Here is a 23624-nt window from a genome sequence, read left to right as displayed (position 1 = left end):
TATTACATGGTGGATACTGTGTCTGCTTGGACTCTCCAAGTTCTTTCATTGGTCATGATTGCTTTCTATTAGAACTTTGAGGTTTGACCATTTGGTCCTTACTACTCGATCACTGTCAAAGAACATCCCGTCTGGAGTTGCTGATATCGCCCTGAGGTGTATTAACGCTAGTGCTGTCTTCTCATATTTGCATTGTAGGCAGGTAGAATAGACAGTCCTAGATGCATTCTTCAAGGATACTGGTCATAGATCTCCCAAGGCTCTTTGTGGTTTGACCAATTGCTCCACACTGTCAAGAGTCTACCTTTGGGGTTGTTGATATTAGCCAGAGGTGTATCTCTGGTGGATCATTGGCTTGAAAACCATCTCGACTAGATATGAAAAAAGAAAAATTTTCAATGTTTTAATTGCAATTTGTGAGTTATCCATTTCTATGTGAGCTGTATTTTTATAAGATTCATTTTCATACAATAATACAGAAATATTGATATTCAGAATAATTTCCAATTTGGTCAAATATGGATTCAAAGAATGTATATTTACATCCATTAAAATAAGATCAGCAGGAGATAGTCCCTGTTAGATAATTCCATAATTATTAATTCATGAAATTGATTGAAATCATAGGTAATTCAGTGCATTGTCTTCATTTGGATGACTAATGCTTATCAATTCCTAAATATTGAATTTTTTAAACCTTGATTTGATATACCCTGAAGCAACCTTTTCAAGCAAAAGTTAAGATGGGTCTTGCACCTTATTATATGTTCATGAAACATTGTCTGGGACACAATGAATAAACTGTTGGCTATGGGGTAGAAATTTGAAGGATTGTATGTTAAGGTCTAACATCTGGGATTTTAATGCAATTATGTACAAATAATCTCGATTGGCTCCACATAGTCATGTATATTGATTACTAATCAATTTTTGCCTATAGCATTTGATTGTATTCAAAACACAGGATGTTATTTGAGATCGTAAATCTGCATCCTGGCTATGTTCTTTTCACCCTTTAGTTGCCATTACACATACATAAATTATATACATTGATGTAATCCCCTCAAATTGATACTGCTGTGTTTTTATTTCATCCTACAGATTTGTTTTAGTGATTCCATTGTTTACTTCATCTATTCTAAAAATGTCTTGTGTATTCTGGTGAATTAACAACTAAATATACCTACCATTTGTATTTCTGACTCATTTACAAGCATATGTATAGTATTAAGAGTAAATTAATTAATCATGTGATAGCCTTATATATGTGATAGTATCAATTGCAGTACAGTCATGCAATGTAATGAAATACAGAGCTAACACTGTAGACCTTAATAATAATCCGCTTTTATATAGCGCTTAATACGTTTGAACAACGTGTCTAAGCGCTTTACAGATATATTATTACCCTTTCAGATAAACATGTACACAGAAAAATGAGAGTTATTCCCGCGCAAACCAAATCAGCTGTATACTTAAGGTTTGGGATGGGAATGTCTTAACCTATATGGCTGCCTAGGCGTTAATAATTCATGCGGCCTCACAGTCAAGAGATATGTCTGGAATTGGTTGGTAGGATCAATGCAAGTGCGTGAAAGAACAGAGCTTTGCGGTCTATGACTGATTCATTTTCATTGGGTTTTCTTTGAGGATGAATCTCCCTTTGAAATCTTATTCTGTTTTATGCCTCCTCTCTTTCTCTATCACTTTCTCTCCGAGTCTCTCTACACAGCAAAAACTGTGGTGTTAACCAGTGTACATAGAGGACCACACCAGTTATTTTACACTGGTGTTGAATTTACAGTGTTAGTTTAGCATCTATAGGTGTTATTACAACACCTTTGGTTGTTACATTTACACTCTTTGATGTTATGTTCAATCTCTAGGGTGTAATTTTAACACCTCAGGGTGTGGTCCTCTTTTAACACCAACTGGTGTCAGTTTTAACACCACAGTTTTCACAGTGTGTCTCTTTAGTCTTACTTCCTCCCCTCACCTCCCCTTCTCTTCCCTCCCTTCCACTCCTCTATGTTGCTGTCCTCCCTGTCCCCTCTCTCTCCTCTCCTCTCCCCCTCTCTCTGTCTCTCCCTCTCCCACCCCCTCTATCTAGTGTTCTAGCATTTGCTCTCAACATCTGTTATAGGTCCACCCTGTGGCTATCACGCCACCAGACTCAATGAAAGACTCCACGCCCACGGGGCATCTCAAAAGAGTCTCCCATTTGTGTATTATTTACCTTTAAGGTGGCAGAACTGTCACTATGAGACCAGTTGGCTTACAGGGAACATTATGTATATAGAGCAGAGAAAAGTGAAGATGGTAAAGTAATTGTTTTCTGCATGTCCTTTAGTCCCATGTGCTTCCATATGTGCACTGCTTGGGGAGGTGATGTGAAGGATGGTTAACCTACGCACTGACATATAGATGTCCTTTCATTTAGAATTTTTATAATATAAATTTTGTTATAAGACCAGATTTTTGTGAAAGATATGAAATTTAGATCATAATGTTTGGTTCTATTCCTAGGATATATTGGATACACCCATATGGTTTACAACATCAACGCTTAAATAAGTGTTCAGTTTTCGTACAAGAATTGTGACAAACCCAAAGGATGATAATAATAAAGGATGAAATAAGGTTATTAATGAATATTTACATTTAATAACGAATAAATGAATGAATCAAGAGGTGAATATTTTAATAAATGAATAATTGAAAGAATGACTAAATAAGCAAGTGTAGTTATTTTAAGTAACCTTGATCTATGCATCTCAGAAACAAAACCTGTTTCATATTCATCATCAGTAGATGTGAAAATATACTCATTTAATTCTTTTCTGTTAGTAAAATATCTGTTATTGTGAGCTGTATTGCGTGGATCCTGCCCTTTCTCCCATACATTGAGTGAATATGATTACCACAATTTTCATGTTTATTCACATGTACACCTTGAACTGTTAGGGCTTGTGGCTTCAAATCTCTCAAAATTACAAATTAATCCATTGCGGCTACTGCTTCTTATGTTTAATTACATTATTAGATTACACTATATATCAGAATAGTGTGACCTTGATATGACTATGAATGTGTGTAGCTATTCCAATTCAGAATTCAGCGTTATAAAGTTGTCAAAAAGGATTCAGGGCACACCATTCTGTATTGTAAATGAGATGTTGTGAATAGGACCTACTCAAAAGAATTAATAGTGATTCTTAAATGTGTGATTATATAGTTGCTGGAAAATTTTTTTTTTTCATAGCGCTCAGCTCCCCAAACCTCTAGAATGCGATGCTCAAAATCAAAGGCGACTCAATTTTCAAATACATTAAAAAAAAATATTCTTAGCAAACAATGCTGACAGGGAATTTGATTATTCATGTGCCGTGATCATGATCACTCCCCTAATTACGTTGAATTGTTAATGTTCTCTTTTGATTTGTCACTGAAATCACTACTTCATCGTCCTCCTTCCATCATGTCATGTACATGTAGATGTTCAGACGTTCGATGAGAGAAACATTGTAACACAGCCTTCCATCACACATCACTATTTATCAAAAGTATTTGTTAATTTCATGCTAATTCTGAGGCTGGCCTTGTAAGCTATAGATAGAGTAGCAAATATGATCAGTTGCTTCCTAAAATCGTGAATTTTGTCTTCTTCTTTTTTTTCACAATGCCAACATTTCCATTACCACTCCTTAATGAATGTAGACATTACACTGCTGCTAACAGATAGAAGTCATGATAAAAGAATTTCTCCCGAGAAGGACATAGTTCCACATTCTTCATCCAAGGGATGTAGAAATTGAAAAGGTCATGTTAGCATATTACATAATTGCCTGTGGCATTTGATACTGGCTGAAAGTTGGCAATTACTTAGCACCTGACAAAGGTGATGAATATTGACTTCTTTGTGCCGAGACATTTTAGATGGTATGTGAGCCCGAGGTCCAGCATTAATAAAAAGACAAATGGGGGGATGTATATCTGCTGTCAGATACCACACATAAAAATCTGGGGTAAATGTATTTTTCTGAAGGCTCGCATTACTGGGTTCAGTTTCGGTGGTTGTGCTTCATGCTGTGATAGAAAGAACTTTCACTCTGGCATTAAATACATTAGCACTCACTCTGAAGTGCAGTCAGATGAAAAAATAGCGTAGTGAACACTTGATAGCCGAAACAAAACCTTAGCCGCATGGCTTGGTCTATTTGACTTATTGCTACTCGTGCTTGCACAAATTGAACATTGAGAGAGAGAGAGCGAGGATATGGGTAGGTATATAGTTGGAAGAAGGAGAAGAGTTTGCAGTTTAACCTGGCATGTGAAATAAAAGAGAGGAGAGATAGAAAGAGAGAGCCGCAACATCTCTACTACGTCTTTTTTAGTCATTCCATCCCGGAATAAAAAAGCAGTTGTGTCATCATTTGCATTGATTTGTCATTCCAGTTTATCAATAATTTGTTATTCTGTCCTGTCAGTGAGATGAGTTTGAATGAATATCCTCTCATATTGCTCTTCTTCAGCAAATTGACAGATTAGAAGTTTAGGCTTATGTTTTATATCGGTGTTTTTGGCATATCAACATTAGCCCTCCCTTTTGGGGAATTTTATGAAGTGTTTTGCTTTCCTTTTTAATTCTTTCCCTTGTATCTGTTACGTGCTGATATTATATCTAGACTTTTTTTATTTGTTGCATATTCTGTCCATCCTTTGTATGGTACATTTTTATGTAATATAATTTATTTACAGATTTTCTCTTATGGGTATGTTTTATCTCCTTCTTGAGTAAATTATCATTTTGAAAATATCTATTTTCAGACTTTTTTAATGGTTTGTTTTTCTATGCAGCTTCGGTATTAATATCAACTACCTTTAAACTTTTATAGTAAACGTTTTCTGACCGTCCTTAGTAAAGAACTACTTTTAGACTTTGAGGCATATGCTGACATAAAGCACTGTTATCAGAGCATTGCACCCCCTGGATGCATCTCTCTATATGTTAATTCTTGAAGAGCTTGAGTCTGGTTGATTCAGCTCAGGGTCAACATACTTTGTGAGGTGGACAGAGTATTGACGTAGATGTGTTTTCAGGTAGCTTTGCAGCTCATCTCCATCTGAAGGCACATCATCGTAATACAAGTTATACAGTCATGATGTGAATTATAGGTATATACTCAGGATTAAACTGTAAATTCAAAGGATTTAAAATAAATCCAGATCGGCTGTGAATAGTGACCAGCCGGATATTAGCTTTAGATTCAAACCTTATTGATCTAAATGTAAATCTGAAAGATTTGAATTCAAAATTCGGCTGGTCACTATTCACAGCCGATCTGTATTTATTTCAAATCCTTGGAATTTAGAGTGTACATGACTGGCAGGTGATGCAGGGTGCAATATTCAATCAAATCATGGTATTTTGTTAAAGGCAAAATTGGGATTGGAATTGAATTTAGGAATGCAGTTGTAATGTCACCTATGTATGTCAAACAACTCTTTCCAAAATATGGTAAGTTTATTGTAGTATTTCAGCAATTCAATGGTTAAATAATATCTATTTCAAAAATATATATAAGATATCTTTTTATGTCCCACTTTCTCTTTTACTCTCTTAATTCAGTTGATCTAAATGTGTGTCTTTTACACCCTATTGTTTCCTTAATTCTCTTGCTTCTTTACTATTCATTCATGTATGGTTTCCCATATATACAAATCGCTTTTTCTCTTTGTGTTTCTAAGTCTTTAATCATACCCCAGTATTTAATTCATATTTTTCCTGTGGCATATACATGAATGAAACCAAGAAAAGAATTAATATTTAATTTCCCCTGCAGATTGGTAGTGCTTTATTAAGTATAGAGTCTCAGATCTGAATCTGGGCCCCGTTTCATAAAGAGTTGCAACTGTTGTAAGTTACAAGAGTTGTAATGGCAACAGGGCTCAGCAGCCAATCAGAATCAAGGTTACCATGGTAGTTGGCATAATGGCAGAGTTACAACTCTTTATGACACGGGGGCCCAGATTATTTCCCAAGAGGAATTTGCAATCCACTGTTTCAGTAGATGCAAACATCAATATTTAAGGTGATTAAGTTTGACAGAAAACATATTCCTAACTAATCAAGACATCACACCTTTCTAGATATTGACTCGTTACTGATCGTCGACATGCCAGAGATTATGGTAAGGAGAGAATATATATGAGAGTATATAGACCATATCATGGACTATCATGGCTGGGTAATCAAATTTGCATTGGCCAGACCCGAGTCAATTATTTGTAGATGTATATAAAAACAAGGTTTACCAGATCAAAGTTTGCCCATTGCCCTACTTCAGCATGCTGATGCTATTACCGTGCCAATTTCCTGAGTTATTTCCATCTCTAAAATGTAGAACTCATCAGTTCACATCGTGATGAGAATTGGAGCAGAGTGTCAATTACATCCCGCAGAGTTTTTAATCCCATAAGAAGATTAATTATGATCAGATTTACTGGTCTTATTGTATAAAGCTGTTCTAGATATTGTAGACTTTCACAATTAAATGCTCATGTAGCGATGTCTGTCTGGAAGCCTTTATACTTGGTTTATGTGTCAGGATTGCCAGGAGTACTTTAATATACCTGAATTCAAGGACAGTGTAACAACAACAATGATAAAGATTCCTAATGTGGTGCAAAGATAATAAGAAATAGAACAAATATCTAGAACAGCTATTCAAAGTCTGCTTGCATCTTTTATTATTTCATGGAAAATTTACCTTGCTACAGCTATTCTGTCTTTTGATGTATTTCATTTGATTTTGTAATCAATGTAATGTTCATGTCACATGTATAACAGATTAACACAGTATGCTTATACAAACCCATGCTCATTTGACATACTTTGAATTGACTGTGGTATATTGCTGGGGACAACCCCAAACTATTGCCAACACCACAACTATCCCACTAATTATGTCATCCAAATCGATCCTACAAAACAGCGACACATTTCTGCCTTAGGGATTACCCACAATGCATTGTGGTTGAAAATAATGTATACCACTATTAAGCTGCAGACTGATATTTTTTCTTTGAATTTTAGTTTGCACCTGTTTCTATTTAATCATTGAAACTGTTTGCAAGTAGTTGTTCAATAGGCCAACTTTCATGCTTTCTTATTACTTAGCTATTTTTCTTTATGAAACTTTTTCCATTTATGAAACACTGTTATATTTACCTGGGTTTTATAGTAAAAAAAACATTTATTTTTGGAGGATATTCTTTTGAATAAGGTGATTGTTTGAATTTCCTTCATGTGATATTTATGTAGCAAATCAAGTGTAAGTAAATAATGCAATCATAACTGGCATTGCATGAGAGTTGCAATTGAACACAAATCAACTACATATTTGCATTTAACCAAAGGACTTTCATTTGATTTTTGAAAATTAATCTTGATTTTGAATTGCAGCAATGCCCAATGAGTCTAATTGTATCAGATGAAAAACCTTTCCTCATTTACATACATAGTTCTTAAATGTTTTATGATGATGGCTGATGAATCTAAATGACCACTGCACTGTAGTAATGGTTTTTCTGACATTTTGCACCTCTCCCCTTTATGCCAGCACAGTGTTAACAAAAGGAAAGATCTTCCTTGTGAGCTGTCCTGCAGACAATCTGTTTTATTTGAGAAACACACGACAATGTCTTGAAGACTAAACAAATAACAGAAAAAGTGATACAGTAAAATGGACAAGGTTTGGAAGACTGGTATATGAAGCATTTTTCAAAATCTAATCAAGGAATTTTCATCAGTTAAGCTATTGAAGAAAGAGAAAGAAGATCACTTATTTTCTATATAGATCTGGGGGGTGTTTCACAAAGATTTAAGTATGACTTAGAGTCGCACTTAAATACCAAGTTGCGTACGGTATGAAAGGCTCGACCGCATTGGTTAGATCGTGTGATGAGGACGCGCACTACTGCGTGTCTATCAATAAGATCGCGCGTTCCATATCATGTACGCGTAGGCATTTAAGTGCGACTTAAGTCACACTTAAATCTTTGTGAAACACCCCCCAGGTCTTTGCAGTGTTGTGAGGTACAATCAAACTTACATATTGATTTAATTTTTTTTTACATCACCCAGTTGTGGCCCTTTTTTTTTTTCCTGTGCCCGTAAGCTCTAATTTGCCCCCTCACTCCTACTCAGATCCCCCTCTCATGTCATTCTTTACTATCTTCCATCTAGAAATAACCTTCACAACTTGATCCATGCTGGAACTATACTGTAGTTATTAATATTTGTATTCACAAAGTTAGCTTAAATGGCATACATAATACAACTTAAAGACGACCAGATAACAGTTTGGTTGGGAGACTAAATAAAACCAGTAATACCATTTATATTGCGTAGTAAAGAGGATGAGGACCATATGAGGCTTGAACTACCAATGAACCGGGATTGGAGGACACTAAACTGAAGTAGGAGGAATAAATGTTACGCCTTATGAAGATTGATAGTTGTTGATAGTTAATCATTCTCTTCTGTACTGTATACATTAACCTAAATACCTCAGTCACATTTTCTCTATGGTGGCCGTACGGTGAGTAAAATACAGCCGTTTTATTCATTTTTATTTAAACCACCTATATGTAGCTGGTACAAAAAATGTTAAAACGGCTGTTTTCGATTCGTACGGCCACCGTAGAGCAAATGTGACTGATTATTTTGGAAAGAATAATGTAGTCAACAGTTTGTGACTGTAGTACCTCAGCATGCACTCAAATATAAAGGGGTCAGAAAAACACAATGAAGCGGTTGGCTTTGTCGTATTATTAACAAGGGCCGTAAAACCAGAAGGGGTTTAAGCCCCACCTTTTTTTGTAATAAATGTGTACAGAAATGTGAAGATGACCCACTAGTAGTACTGCCATCTAGTTGAGGCATTTTACTTGCCCACCCCCCCCCCCCCAACTTTGAAAAAATGTTCCAAGGCGCCTGCTTCAATGTCTTAGACCTCTCATGTATGTAACCCTACGTCACTACAAAAAAAGATACAAAATCAAAGATAAGAGTGGCAGATACTTTCCAGGGGTCAGGTGAATTGTGGGATTGCTTGCTTACTCACCTGTATGATAGTGGACCATTCTCTTCATTCCCCATTCTTCCAGACTGAATGCAAATGGATGATCAATATTTTGCTCAAGAAAGAGAAGATATGTAAACAATCAAGAAGCCGTGGAGATGTACTTATCAATACCATGTAGGACACATTAACATCATAGACTTGTCCTATAAATGCTTGAACCATATTTTTTAGTGCAAATATGAGAGCATGAAAGCATGCTGCCCCCTTAAAAATAAAAACATGTGATCCACAGATGCGTAACACATGCTAAAAAATCCTATTATTAGAAAGTGTAACCCTCCTCCCTCATCATTTTCACCTGTGTACACAGGGCATGTCTGTTACCCTCTCGATTCAATCGTTAAATCTTGCATGGCAGCAGAAATTTCTGGCGGCATGTTTTAAAAGGTTATGCTCCACTAGAGTGGGTAAACAGGTTCTGCTTACATGGCGGTTTCTTTTTGACCACTCTGCTCTAGACTATCTCTTTATTCATCTATGTCATTCCAAGTTAGTCTGAAAATGTAATTTCCTGATACCACTCATATGAATTTTAGAATATACATGTATATTTCTAAATCAATAGAACAATAATGTATGCATGAAGCGGTAAATCAAGTAATGCCAAACACTATTTGATTTTGCAGATGAGTACACACTCAACGCCATTTAATGCCATATTTACAGTCTAGATTACGTTTTATGGCTCTTTATACAGTCATATCATCTTGGATATGTTTTTTTAATAATTATATAGTTATCAGGAGCACCTAGCACCTAGTATTCATCATATTCCTGTATGATAAATATATTTAGTAACAATGAACAAAATACACTTGTAAATATGTTCATATCTTCATTAGATCACCAGTCAATAATTGACCACTAGTCTACTGTTTACATTTATATTTTGTATTTTATTTTGTTCATTTGTATGAAGCATGTAAATCAAGCATGGTTCTAGGGTAGGGGGCCCAGTGGGCACATGCCCATCCCCCTTCTTTATAATTGGATAGTTCTTTCATTTTTGAGTGATTCCCTTTTATTTTTACACTTGTTACTTTTTGGAAGGGCACTTTCTTTTCTTTTTATACGCCCATCTAGATGGGACATATTATGTACAATGATTAACAATAATAATTGACTTATGATTGATAGTACTGAAATATATACTTTTTTCTTTCTCTTGAAGTAATGCCTTTTCAGTGGGTGTATATTTGTTAAATGAAGTAATATGCATTTTCACAGACTGTTCAGTTGTCTTTGAGATTAGATAAATGTCAGAATATCACTGCTCTTCTAGACATAATGGTGCCTATCACATTCCCACGCAAAATATTTCAAATGTACAAGTTTTCAAGTACTGTCAGTATAATATAAAGAGGTTTACTTATCTCGTCAATTGATGTCCTGAAAATTATTATTCATTAATTCTAGTTCAAATGATGACAACCTATGAATGCATAATAATCTTATCTCTCTATAAAGTGGAACAGTGTCATTTTACTCTCCAGATAATAATGTGTGTATACTATACAGTATAATATTTTATCATCTTTTCATATAAGTTCAGATTTCTAATTCATTATTTGTTGTCATCTCTTTAATGATCCATTTGATCACTTATGACATGTAGGTGAATAATCTGATAATCATTACATAAAATTTTATCTACATATATCCACCCTTTTCAAGATTCATGTCAACTTTAATTTTTAAGGTATTCAAAGTACGCCTTCATGTACAAAATGTGCTTCATCTGTGTTGAAGATGAACTATGTAATAATTCACATGACTGCACACTCTAAATTACATCTAGATTGACTGTCAAGATTTATTTCTTAATCTCAAAGGATTTAATATCAAATCTGAAAGCTTTCAAATTTCATGAGATCCTCTAGACAGTAGAACAACACTTTGACTTGGTTTTTGTCTCATTCAAGAAGTTCTATTTAAGAAAAGTAGAGCTCCCCCGCCCGAATTCCTGGTAGTCCATTGATTTGTCAGTAAAATTTGCACGTAATGTCGTATTCCTAAATGCACTTCATATTACTCCAGGAAATCAATCTATTTTAGCCTCTAACACTTCAATTTTCACCCATTCTAGGCTTTTCCTTCATCATTGTACATCCCAATATGGTAATGGTTGTTCTATTTCATTCTTGACCCTTCTCTCTCCCTCTCTCTTTCTCTTTCTGCCTCCCCCTCTATTCCACTCTCTTACAGGTGCATGTACTTGTGTCTCCTAAAATTCTACCCCACCGCAATGTTAAACGCTTTAAGACTTCTTCCTTAAAATATGAGGCAAGAATTTAATCATCGTTGGTGTTTCATTTTTAAATCCATTTTTAGAGACCATTAATAGGGGAAAAGAGTGACAGAGAGGAAGGAAGTGAGAGGGAAATGTTTTTTCTTCAATAAATGCCAACAGCTTTTTGCTATCTATGGAATATGTTTCAAGAGTTTTGCAAAAATGGTCATTATATCTGCCGGGGCAATTAATCCTTGCATCTTCTAAGTTTTGAAATTTATAGTGGCTGCTTCAACACTGTATGTTAGGAATTGACATCCATTTTACATGGCAAGTCGCATCTCTTCAAAGAGAGATTTGACAATTGGACTGGATATCATTTTAACTCATTACTGAAATAAAATACTCTCAAAATTTGAGATATAAGCTAGGTCTTGTCGCCCAGGCAACAATATCATTGATGGGCTATTGGAACTTTGAAAATGTCAACAATCTGAGGAGAGCTCAAAAATGCTGTATTAAAGTTATGGTAATGGTAGCAAGTACCAACCTCAAATTGCCTGAATATTTTTCTGTAGAGTAAGTACTCTTTCAAGGCAAAAGAAGGTTAGTAAAAATTTGTTATAAACTCTAAAATAGAGAGCTTTTTTTCTGAGCTTACCACACTTTTCTTTTAATTTAAAGATATGGTTTTAGCATCCTGCAGATGATCTGCTACAGTCAAACTCAACAATGATGACTCCTCACCAAGCAAATGATTAAATTTTGAGTGTTTTTCATGGGCATTATTGTGATGTTACAGTGATTTCTACTGGTGGGTGTGTTTCAAAAAGATTTAAGTATGACTTAGAGTCGCACTGAAATGCCTAGCTGCGTGCATTACAAAAGGCATGACCGCATTGGACAGATCATGCGAAGAGGACACGCATTACTGCATATTGATCAATAGGATTGTGTTTCATATCGTGTACGCGTAGTAGTACATCATGTCTTTATTAAAGATCAAGAATAACAAGAACCAGGCCCGGCAACCTATAAGGTTGGCCGGCAGGTTAAAATTACATTATTACATGATACATAAATCAGAGTACATTATACATTACAATCATAATACATTATTATATATATTACTGTTCGATACAGTAATATAATGATTATAACATTAAATATCTAAAATACATTACAAATAAATTCGAACAACGATGGAGGCATTCACATGGTACACAGTAAGATACAGAGAGATAGTGAGAAGTAGAGGGAAAGAAGAAATGAGAGAGGGGAAGAGTGAAATAAACGAAAAAAATTTAGATAGATAGGATCGAGGAAGAGAGAATTGGAATAATACATTATGATACAGTTCAATACAATAATATACCACAATGCTATGGAATAGTCAAAACGAGCAATATCGAGCAGTAGGGTAGAAAGAGAGATAGAAGATATATACAAAGAGAGAGAGGGGGGAGAAATAGAAGAAAAAGCGGTAAAGGTAAAGAGAAGAGAGATCCGAATAACATATCATTTACTGATCAATACAATATACAACGTTGTTATAAAGTTAAGTGTGTCTTGTGAAACATCCCCTGGTCATTCATCTCCAGCAGTTCTGCTGGTGATTAGCATTCTCACATGGTCTTTTAGATATCAGTACTCAGTGAATTCTCACTGGTGTCTGTGGTTGTTGTTCATCTCTCACTGGACTTTCAAGGTTATGAACAGGTCACTGTATCTCAAGGAGATGTGAATGAATTGAAGTAATTTCATGAAATATCACTGAATGTTTAAAGATCCCTAAACAGATTTTTTTCATGCGTCTTGGATACCTTTCAGGGTTTTTTTTTATAACTTTTTATCATTGTAACGACTTTTTTTCTCAGTTGTTCAAGAGACTTGATGATTCTAGAGCAAAATGCTATTTAAAGTATCATGTCAATGATTGAAAGGTTATTATCTCAGGGTTAGTATCAGTATTAGTTGTATTATATTAACCTTTTAGATCACATCTTATATTCTAACATCACATTTTCAACAAATATATAGATCATACATATTTGCCTTTTTCTCTTTCACGTTTGGGTAGTTACATCAATGGATACAATGCTTTGATGTATTCGTTATGTGTTAGATTCCTTCTCAAAAGCGAATGATGAATAGTTGTTACAGGAGGGTTAGGGTATTACATTTCATTTATGTTCCAAGCACTCTCTTAATATGTCCATTGGGACCAAGCTTTTGCATACTGTGAGGCAATCCATAGCAATAAGTGTCAAAAGATAGAGAATGGGATGGCCTAAATGGGAAAGATGAGGGATTGGTTTTACCTCCCCGATCATTCAAGCGAAGAGAGAAGGAGTGCAAATTATGTTTTATTCAACTGTTTTATATCTTAATTTCATTGCTGCTAGTACAATCTGTTTAATACAATGGAAATTGTACTATCATCATCTAATAGTATTGTATCAATTGATGAGTTGGATGGTTTATTATTTAAAAATAAGAAAGAGATTTTACTTTTCAATATTCAAACACAGATCAAGTACAAACTGCAATTGATCTAAATTTGTATAGTTAGATTTCATTTAGAGTCTCTTTCAACTCTTTGTGAAATGAGGCCTGTTAATGCGTAAAGTTTATAAATGCAGATTAAAAATGCATTGAAGCACCATTATGCTGAGCAAGGCATTGAGAGTTTATTATTTGGCAGTTGGCGTACACAAATTTGCTGTTTTTAAACACATTGATAAGTAATCTTGCATTTGGGCTCCCTTGGTCACCGCCTTTTCCATGAAACATCAGTTTCATATAAACTTTTTTGTCAGTTTAGAATACTGGTAAGCATTCTAGATGGGCATAAATTAGATGCAAATGGAGATTGACGTAACCATGTTCATCACTATAACTCCTATTCTAGTAAAAAAAATGTTTTACCATTATACAAAACTTTTGCATTACATCTTCAAATTAATATCAATGAATATCATTTGCAGACCTATGCAGTAATGATTGCTTTGATATATAGCTGAGTTGGTTGATGCATTAGTTCTCACTAATTGTAGCCGATTTGTCTTATTAAAAAGAAACCAGCTTATAACGTTCCATTTCTCTTTGATAGACTTGGTAATGAGTATTGATATGACATCAGAGTATGTAAATGCAATGACATTGTTTTGAACCCAGGGGATATTTTTCATGTGGCCACTGTTCTGCTTCAGAGCAATGTCTGTTTCCTCATTTTATAAAAATGGGTTTATGAATAATTTCTTTTTTTTGGGTCATTTAATGTTTATCTTTACAGTGAAGATGAGTTCGATATTGTGGCATTATCATCAACTCCGTCACAGGTATGTTAAAATTTAGATTTCTTTTAATCATCGTGATGATTATCTAAATCTTTGTCGTTGTTCACCAGACCATGTAGATATAGAATAAGATTATGTTGAATCAAAATCATTAGCATATTTATCTGTAGAATCTATATATGTAAAATATTAGATTTTCATTTAGGGATCAAGTTTTTTATCTATTTCCATTTTCTATGTGCAAAAACCTCTCTTAAATATTGTTACGTCAAAGCATAGTATTTTGCACAAAATCAACTCATTTATTGATATTTGAAATTATTACTTATGATTTTTCACTTGTAAAAGTACTATTATAATAAATATAGGCCTACTCATTATTGTACATTAAATCTAATTTTGATAGTACTTACACTCATCTCTTATCTATTTTTTTTTTGCAATGCTTTAAGCATATTTGTAGATATGGGAATTATAAATATCTTTAGAATTAATTTTTGTTTTCAATTTATTACATATTTTAGTGATGATGTTTCCTTTAAAATGGTTGTAATGTTGCCTCTCTTTCAAGTTATTTCCCTTTCTGTGTTCTACATTCCCCATCTTGCAGACGACTCAAGACCTACGACAGCAACTCTTGAAAGATGGCTTCCGGTTAGATGAGGTCCCTGATGACGAAGAGCTTGACTTGATTCCACCTCGACCGATGGTTGACCGATGCGCATGCTGCCAAGCGCAAGCTAACTGCACAATACAATGACACGCATCAAGTCCATATTGGACCCTTCCCCCCACGACACGCCCCCTTCTTATTTATAAATAGATATGGAAATAGATGTGAATATGTATATTTCTTCAACTGCGGAAAATAATCACTTCACTGGATCGTGTTGAATCCAAGCAATGAAGAAAAACGGACTTGGCAAAGAGAAATGGTTGATCCGAGGAATATTGAATTATGGTTGTGCAAGAGATATTATTGGTATATATCATGGATTAAGAATGTGTATATCAATATTGTTTTCACATAGAGGTGTGTTGAAAGTCTATTTTATGATGGTGCACATGTGTATATTGAAATGCAGCAATCATTTTTATTTTAATGTGTTATGCCAATTGTGTGTATTGCATTTCTGACTATATGTAATATTTATGCCAAATATATGTTTCTTTCTCTTTCAATTTATTTTCACTGTCCTTATCAGTTTGTCAAGATAAGGAAACATTGGTTTCCTATGTGTATTCATGTTTTGTTTTTATAAGTTGTCTACTTTCTACCGGTACCTTAAAAATTGACTTATTACTTTATGTCTATAAGCTTCAATTACATTATTTATGCTAAATTATTTGTTTTTTTTTAATTTTACCCATATATAAATCTGGAAGAATTTCTGTCCATGCTAGAAATGTACTCTATTATTTATTCCTGCTTTTACTTTGTAATACTTTATTCACATCATTCATAATAGAATATGAAAGTGTAGCAGTTCTCCTATACATGTGAAATACTGTCAGGAAAAAAAAGTTCTAGCTTGGAACCCAGAATAAGAGAGATTGTCGTTGCTTATACAAGTAACACTGTTTGATAAGATTCCAAGAAAACCGGATGCATAGTTCTTTTGATGTACTAGTTTTGTTTAGTATTTTAAATATATATACTTTCCCATGGAGTGTCATCTCCAATACGAACGAAACATGTACCTCTTGTTCTATCCAAAGAGCTCACCGACAGCTTTTTACCTCGAAACCCTATCCTTGAATTATAAATATTTTGTCTTGCTTCCACTACAGCTTATATTGCTTCTAAACACCGGACATGGGACACTTAAGCATTTTGCCGATCAGATTTCAGCCGAACGTTTTAACGTTGAAGAGTGGTGGAGACATAATTTGATTTCTACCTCTCCTCTGACGCATCCGGGGAGCTACGATCGGTTGGTTTGATGACCGCTGTTGCAGAAATACAATGATTATCTTGTTTATAAGGAACTGGAAATCACAGGATAGTGAGCAAGTTCATGCTGACAAAAATGCCAAATGGCCTGATGTTGCTATATACGTGTATAGCAGCTTTGTGCAAGATTGACAATGGCATTAGAAACTGCCATTCCCTACAGATGCTATACTACAATATTTAAATTATTAGAAGGCTATTATCAAAGAGAGAAAACAGGCTCTTTCTTCATGTTAATATTGATCATGTCCACGTGAGATGACGGCCCTCTCACATTGTGTGTGTGAATGACCGCTGAAGATATCGCTGTTACTCCTTTCAAAGCCTGGTGACACAAAACTCCATAACTGATCACATAGCTGACTTTATGATCGATTCCTGTTATTATCATTTGCATTCAATCATGTGAGTGACTCGTGTGATCAATTACTATGTTTTGTGTTTACTGGTTCCTGGGGAGCGTTTCATCAACATTTTTGTCCGACAAATTGTCAGGTCTGACAACTTTCCTTGATAATGATTGGCTGAGAGGCACTGTTACCATAGTAACTGTTGGATAAAACAGTACTTGTCGGATAAAACGTCTGACAAGTCCTTTCATGAAAGGCTCCCCTGGACTATTGAGACTTTAGGTGTAATGAGTTACAAAAAAGCTTAACCAAAACACTCCACTGCTGAGATCCAATGTTGACCACCTGGGAAACAGATATGATCATTCATCTCGCGGTCACAATCATTTACCATTCTCTCAATGTATTTGTGTGAATAATTAGATTCCCTCTGCCAGTATCATGTTTCATGTTCGTTACTCCCAGTTAGCTTATCATACATACCATCTATGTGTTAGAGAATGGGCATGAATGAACAAATCTTTAATCAGCATGTCTATCAAAATAATCAAGCATGGCTTTCCATATCTGTGGTAATGTGAGTTTTTCATCTCTCTTTCTTTGACTTGCTTTTTTTTATTCATCTCATTGGAGGGTTTGTATGAATAAAAATGCTGCAATATAATATCTTGCGTTAAGATTTGCTTAAACATTCTTTTTGTTTAAAGCCCTTGTATTGTATTTTAGTTAACTTTAGGATTAGGTTAGTACGTTGTCTAGGGTTTTAAGCAAAATGATCGATTGTAATAGAAATAATTACTGCCAAGTAATTGTGAATGGAGCATAGGTATCAGTCAGATAACACAGTTGACCAATTGGTCACTCTAATATTCACCAAGAAATACTACCTTCGTATGGTTCAATACAATCTTATCAGCAATCATTTGTGCAATAGATACAGTACTGCTGACCAGTTTCTATTTTGAATGTTTGCCAAATCAGTTGACGTATGCAAGGTGTCTGACATTTGGAATTCAAAAGAAAATGGTGTTGCAAAGTGCAGGGCTGTGTTCATGTTAAACTCCTAAGATATCTGTCTGTGTGGCATTAGCACTTGCTCTAGGTGTCTTACCAGAAATCAGAGCCACTTTTATACCTTCTTAGCATGTATCTTAATCAGTCCTTTTTTCTATTCTAGTCCTCCCATTTCAACGTTTAGAAGACAAAACCAAAAATTGCTCTGACTTTAGGTAAGTTCCTTACAGAATATTCATCTTGTGTCTCGACATTCCTCTGGAATTGCATTTAAGAGTAAGATTGACACCACTCTTTATGGAAAAAATTTGTGTATAATGTGCATTCTGACTTAAATGCTGTCAGTTACTCAACCCAAAATGCTTTAAAAATTCATTATACCATACCACATCCATACCAATATAGTAAGAATAATGAATTGCCCTTTCATAGAAAGTGAAAAGTGGAATGCAAAACACATATGCATGTATTGTATCTATGATATTTTTAATGGTTTCATCAGCTATAAATTACTTCCACACTTGTAGAGGTGCACCAACTTGGAATTACCATACATTAGTTTGAAGCATTCAATCAAATCTGTTTCCTCATATCTGTGTTCACTCATTAACTACGAGAATTAGGTCACCTATGTTAAGTAGAGAACATAGAAATCAAAAGAGGAGTATGTTTCTATACTAATCTGATGAACATGCTGTGAATGCATGGAGAACATGACTGCTGCAGGTGTCTTCTTCAAATCCTTCAAATCGACAGTGACGCACCCATGTACGCTTTCTACTCGATGACAATGGTGAAACAAGAACCTGACAGAAAGAAGCCATTACTTAAAGACGTCCCACTATGCCGTACCTGTACGCCTTGAGGGCAATCAATGTTAAAAGTGAAACTAAAAGTCACAGAGCGAAATGGAGGTTTCAAATGTAATGTCCCTGACCATCACAAATTTATCCCTGTGCTAGATTTCTCCTCTTTCCATTCCATCTTGACTGCACCAAAAGATTTGTGAATTGCAGCTATAAAGGACTTCTGTTTTCCCTGAAGTGAACGGTAGTGACTTCAATGTATTGCATTCCCTTATTTATGTATGTTGTAATTTATATGTTAAGCCTACCTATTTATTGAAATGAGGTGATTTACTAATGCTCCACATCTACTTGAAAGTGAACCTTTTAAAAGATTGTACATGTAGTTGTGAGAGGAAATGTGATAAACATTTTGAAATTCTGTTTACTACACTCAATCACACACAATCTCACCCAGGGGCTGGAAAATTTGACAAGCAAAAAAAAAATATATATATGTATATATATTCTCGTCCAAAATAAATGTTTTTATTTCGATTTTGAAAATGATGTATTTCTTTCCATCAGAAAATATCAGAAATAGTAGGGGGGACATTTGATATTGTGTCCCCCCTACTATTTTGGGTGGGGGGACACGTCCCCCCTGGGATTTCCGCCCATGATCACACATGTGTAAAGAATTTTGTATCGATTGCTGTTTGGGTTCATATTGTACATGCAAACCTTGAACTAAAACAGTTGGCTGTAATTTAGTACCATGACATCTGGGTATAGATACATTGAATGTTGTCTTCTCGCAAATACATGGGAAATAATCGCATCTCTTTCTCTCCTTATTGTCTCTCTATTTCACTCCATCTCTCTTGCTTTGTCTTGCTGTCTCTTCTCTCTCTCTCCTCTCTTTCTCTCTCTCTTTACCCCCTGGGTACACATTCTGTGACATGATAGATAGGAAAAGATGATGGTTAAAGGCATCTACAAATTATCCATTAGACCCGGGCATGATCTGAGAAATAGTGGCCTAGTTTTTTCGGTCTCAACATTTATGGAATATTTATCATAGACAGGTGGCATTTGTTTTCTCTATGGACTTGTCTGTGAATGTCTTGCTATCCACGAGGGATAAAACAAGAGCGATGATACAGGAGAGTCGGGTAGTCCATGCCTGCAGAAATATCAGGACACTTAAGCTAGGTAGGATCATTTAAGAATGATCGTTTAACCCCTGCATGACTAGGATCAAACCACATTTATTTTTACTTCATATAGGTCGGAATAAAAAAAAAGACAAATTTTTTTAAATCTTGTGGAACAATTTTCCTTTTTTGCTTTTACTGATGATGGAATAATAGCACTTGTGTAAGTTATGTTTTGTAGGAGTACTTTGTTAAAAGTTCAGTGAAAATGGTATTCACTTGTGTATCTGGTTTGTTGAACACTTATTTTGAGACAAGTTAAATTGTTCTCATTGATTTATGCGTCACTGTGTGTATACTGCTAACCTTCATTTTCTATTGAGTAGCTTCCTTTCTGCTTCTAAGAATGTTTGTACCCAGTATCTTAAAAATTAATATCATTATTAAGCATTGAAAACAGAACAAAATTATAGTTTTGAATGCCAAGTGTGTATGATGTTATTTCATCAATTACTTGCTTTCAACTGACCAAGTCACATTATGAAATTAAAAAAACTGCTGGGTCATTTATATTCTGACAGTAACTACTCTTACGTGATATAATTAGTCTTTGCATTGTCTGCATGTCTCAATTTCAATATTGACTAGCTTCTATAACGTTGTCTTTCACGTTTTCAATATTGAAATCCTGAAATTTTAGTAGAAGATGCCAATCATGCTTTCTCTTTTGTATATGATGTTGATGTTATTATTTTTTCAGCTTAGATGTATGGGCGTCTGTTCACTGTATGTCAGTAATACTTTTCGAGAACTGCACTTGCAATTCTCCTTAGTTATCAGATACAGAGTCTGTTTGAACTCATATCCTTTTGTAAACTGATGTTAACTTATCCAAAATTATTATTATTGTTCCTTTTTAACTATATCTTACATGTAATTTCGCAAAATGGATAACATAAAAAAATGCCCCTTGACATCTAATGCGGTCTTGGCTCCAGTCTGACAGAATGGTCCCTAAAACAGTTGAAAATATGATAGTTTGTAGGTACGTTTCCAGACATACTATTATAATTGTGGACCATTTCCAAACAGACTTTTCTCAGCGTGAGCGATCATTTAATACCCTTTTTACACAGGATTTTCTTAGCCCCGGACACTCGCTAACCCCGTACTATCCTTAACCCCGTACTAATTTTTTTCCTTTTTACACATGCCAAATTGTTATTGCTAACCCCGGATAAGGAATGCTTGCTTTTCACACACGAAACTCGCTAACCCCGGACTAGTGGTTTTTGTCGATCATTCGTAGTACAAGTACTTCACTCGTACCTTTTTACACACGCTACAATTTCCTTAACCCCGTACTATAGGTGGGGCCAAATTGCCATTTAGCCCCACCTATAGTACGGGGTTAAGCTTAGCCCACTTTCGTTTTACACTAGTGATTTTAACCCCGTACTATCGCTCTTAGCACCGCAATTGCTGGGATAACCCTTTTTTGCAGGGCCAAATAATCCCGTACTAAAGGTGGGGTTAGCCCACTTTGCAAAAATGCTGTGTAAAAAGAAAGTGGGCTAAGCTTAACCCCGTACTATAGGTGGGGCTAAATGGCAATTTAGCCCCACCTATAGTACGGGGTTAAGGAAATTTTAGCGTGTGTAAAAAGGGTATAAATTGTCTGGTAATTGATACAAGTACCAGAATAAATATTATGCAAGTACGCTCTGTGAAAGGATTGATACAGATAAACTCTGACCAGATTAGGTGTAAGAAGGCTTTGTACTCTGATGATTTTGATGTCTTTATTTTGTCAAATCTTTCAATATCAATTATTTCGCTTCATGTTACTTTGAGTAGAATTGGCAGACTTGCATAACCTTATCATTTCAGATCCCACTCTCTTTCTTGCTTTCATTTCTCCACCCTGCCCTCCCTCTCTCCTGACCTCTCTCTTTGATTCTCTGTTTCTCATTCTCACCCTCTCTCTGCTCGCTCCCCCCCCCCCCTCTCTCTCTTTCTGTATCTATTTGTCTTTATTCACTCTCCCATGCATCTTTTCTTCTCCACCATCCATTCATCTGTTATCATCTTTCTTCCTCACAATCTCTCCCATGCAATCTCTTCCTCACACTCTCTTACATCCTTCTGGCATAGTATATTTCATAAGAATCTCTTTCATTTTAGGATGCATGCAGTACTGTCAAACAAATAAAAGAATAAAAAGCTTTCAGTTTTATGTGCAATATAAGTGTATGTTTGTAAAAGAGATACTTTTACCATTGGAACAAGATGCTTGAAGTTGTCTTGTGTCATCATGAGATGGCTACAATTTTTTTTAGGAAATTGTTTTTATTCCTTGTAAGATGATATTGCTTTAACCAGTTTTCTTGAGGACACACTTCAACTGATCGTTGCAGACGTCTAATTGTCTGATAGAGAAGCAGTGATTTTTTTCCAGACCTTTTTAAGATGAATTCATTTAAAAGGATTGAAAGGTTTCAACTTTGAAGAAAAATAAGGTTGTTTATGATAATGTGATATATTTTGTATTTGTGGAAATAAGTTTTGTTTTTGGAAATGAGTGATTTCATGAGCAGGTCACCGATGTGTCATTTTTTTAAATAGATTTTTACAAAATTATTCTGAACATAACTATTCAATGGATGGAATAAACAAGTTTGTGCTATAAAAAATCATATTCATTTTCTTGAATGCTTTTTCAGTGATATCCACAATTAGAATAAATCATTAACTCTTTCTTGGAGACTGCCCTCCAACAAAATCCGTGTCACTTCTGAATCAAGTTCATTTAGCAAAACCTGGTCATCTATGCCAGCCAGACGTTGTGGCGCCACTCGGTAAGGCCGACGGGAAATTAGACGTGAACCATCCCCGCAAGAGAAAAGAGAACAATGATTGGGAAAGCTAACCGAGATAGACCCTTTGTAAAAGTTTGTCACGTTTCTCTGTTATTCTTCAGCGGATCTTGCAAAGACTTCCCTCCCTTTCGGTTCTTGCCGTGGTGAAATTGATGTTGACCTTATTTTGAGAAGGTTTTGTTGATGTTTGGTTCAAATGAATATTGAGAACCCCGTTTTCAGGGATGCCTTAAAGGAAGTGATTTATTATAAAGTGGGAAGGGAATTATTGAAACAAATCCAGAGTCAAGCAAAAATAGATATAATTTGCATGGAAGATGCTGAGTGATGATATTTCTGAAGCAGCTATTAAATGTTATTATTTACCGATCTTCAGTGGAAAGTGCCAAATAGTCATTTGCAAATATCAAAATGCGTTATTGGTATTGTTGGTACATCGTTATGTTTTTTACTTTAGAAAGTGTAGAATATCCTGTCCTTTCTTCATATGCAGGGCAATTTGGGTAGAATGCCATCATCAAAGGAGTAATGTTACATTTCTGTTGTTTTGTGCTTGGAGTAAAAATCTCTTTGAATCTCTTGTCTATGGTATGACTATTAGTGTATACTATTCCAATCAAGAGCACTTAGGGGGGGGGGTGTAGTTAATTCCTTTTTGATCACATGAATCCTCCCACCCCTTCCCCTCTCTCTCCCTCCTTTTCATCCTTTGTTTCTCTCCTCTTGCACTCTGTCTTTCTCCCTTCCTCTCCTTTCCTCTCTCACTCTCTCTATCTTTTTTTCCTATCACCCTCTCAATTTTTGTTC

General features: G+C 35.2%; 1 long non-coding RNA gene across 1 annotated transcript; it reads left to right on the top strand.

The window, feature by feature from the left end:
* The first annotated feature begins 14655 nt into the window (after window positions 1–14655).
* On the top strand, window positions 14656–20481 carry LOC129260370 (uncharacterized). Its single transcript, XR_008584536.2, has 3 exons — window positions 14656–14720; window positions 15289–17080; window positions 17239–20481. It is a non-coding gene; the product is annotated as an uncharacterized LOC129260370 (long non-coding RNA).
* The last annotated feature ends 3143 nt before the right edge of the window (window positions 20482–23624 follow it).

The sequence above is a fragment of the Lytechinus pictus genome, chromosome 5 (genome assembly GCF_037042905.1).
Source record: "Lytechinus pictus isolate F3 Inbred chromosome 5, Lp3.0, whole genome shotgun sequence".
Taxonomy (NCBI): Eukaryota; Metazoa; Echinodermata; class Echinoidea; order Temnopleuroida; family Toxopneustidae; genus Lytechinus; species Lytechinus pictus.
The sequence above is the reverse complement of the archived record's forward strand: the minus strand, read 5'-3'. Positions and strand labels throughout refer to the sequence as shown.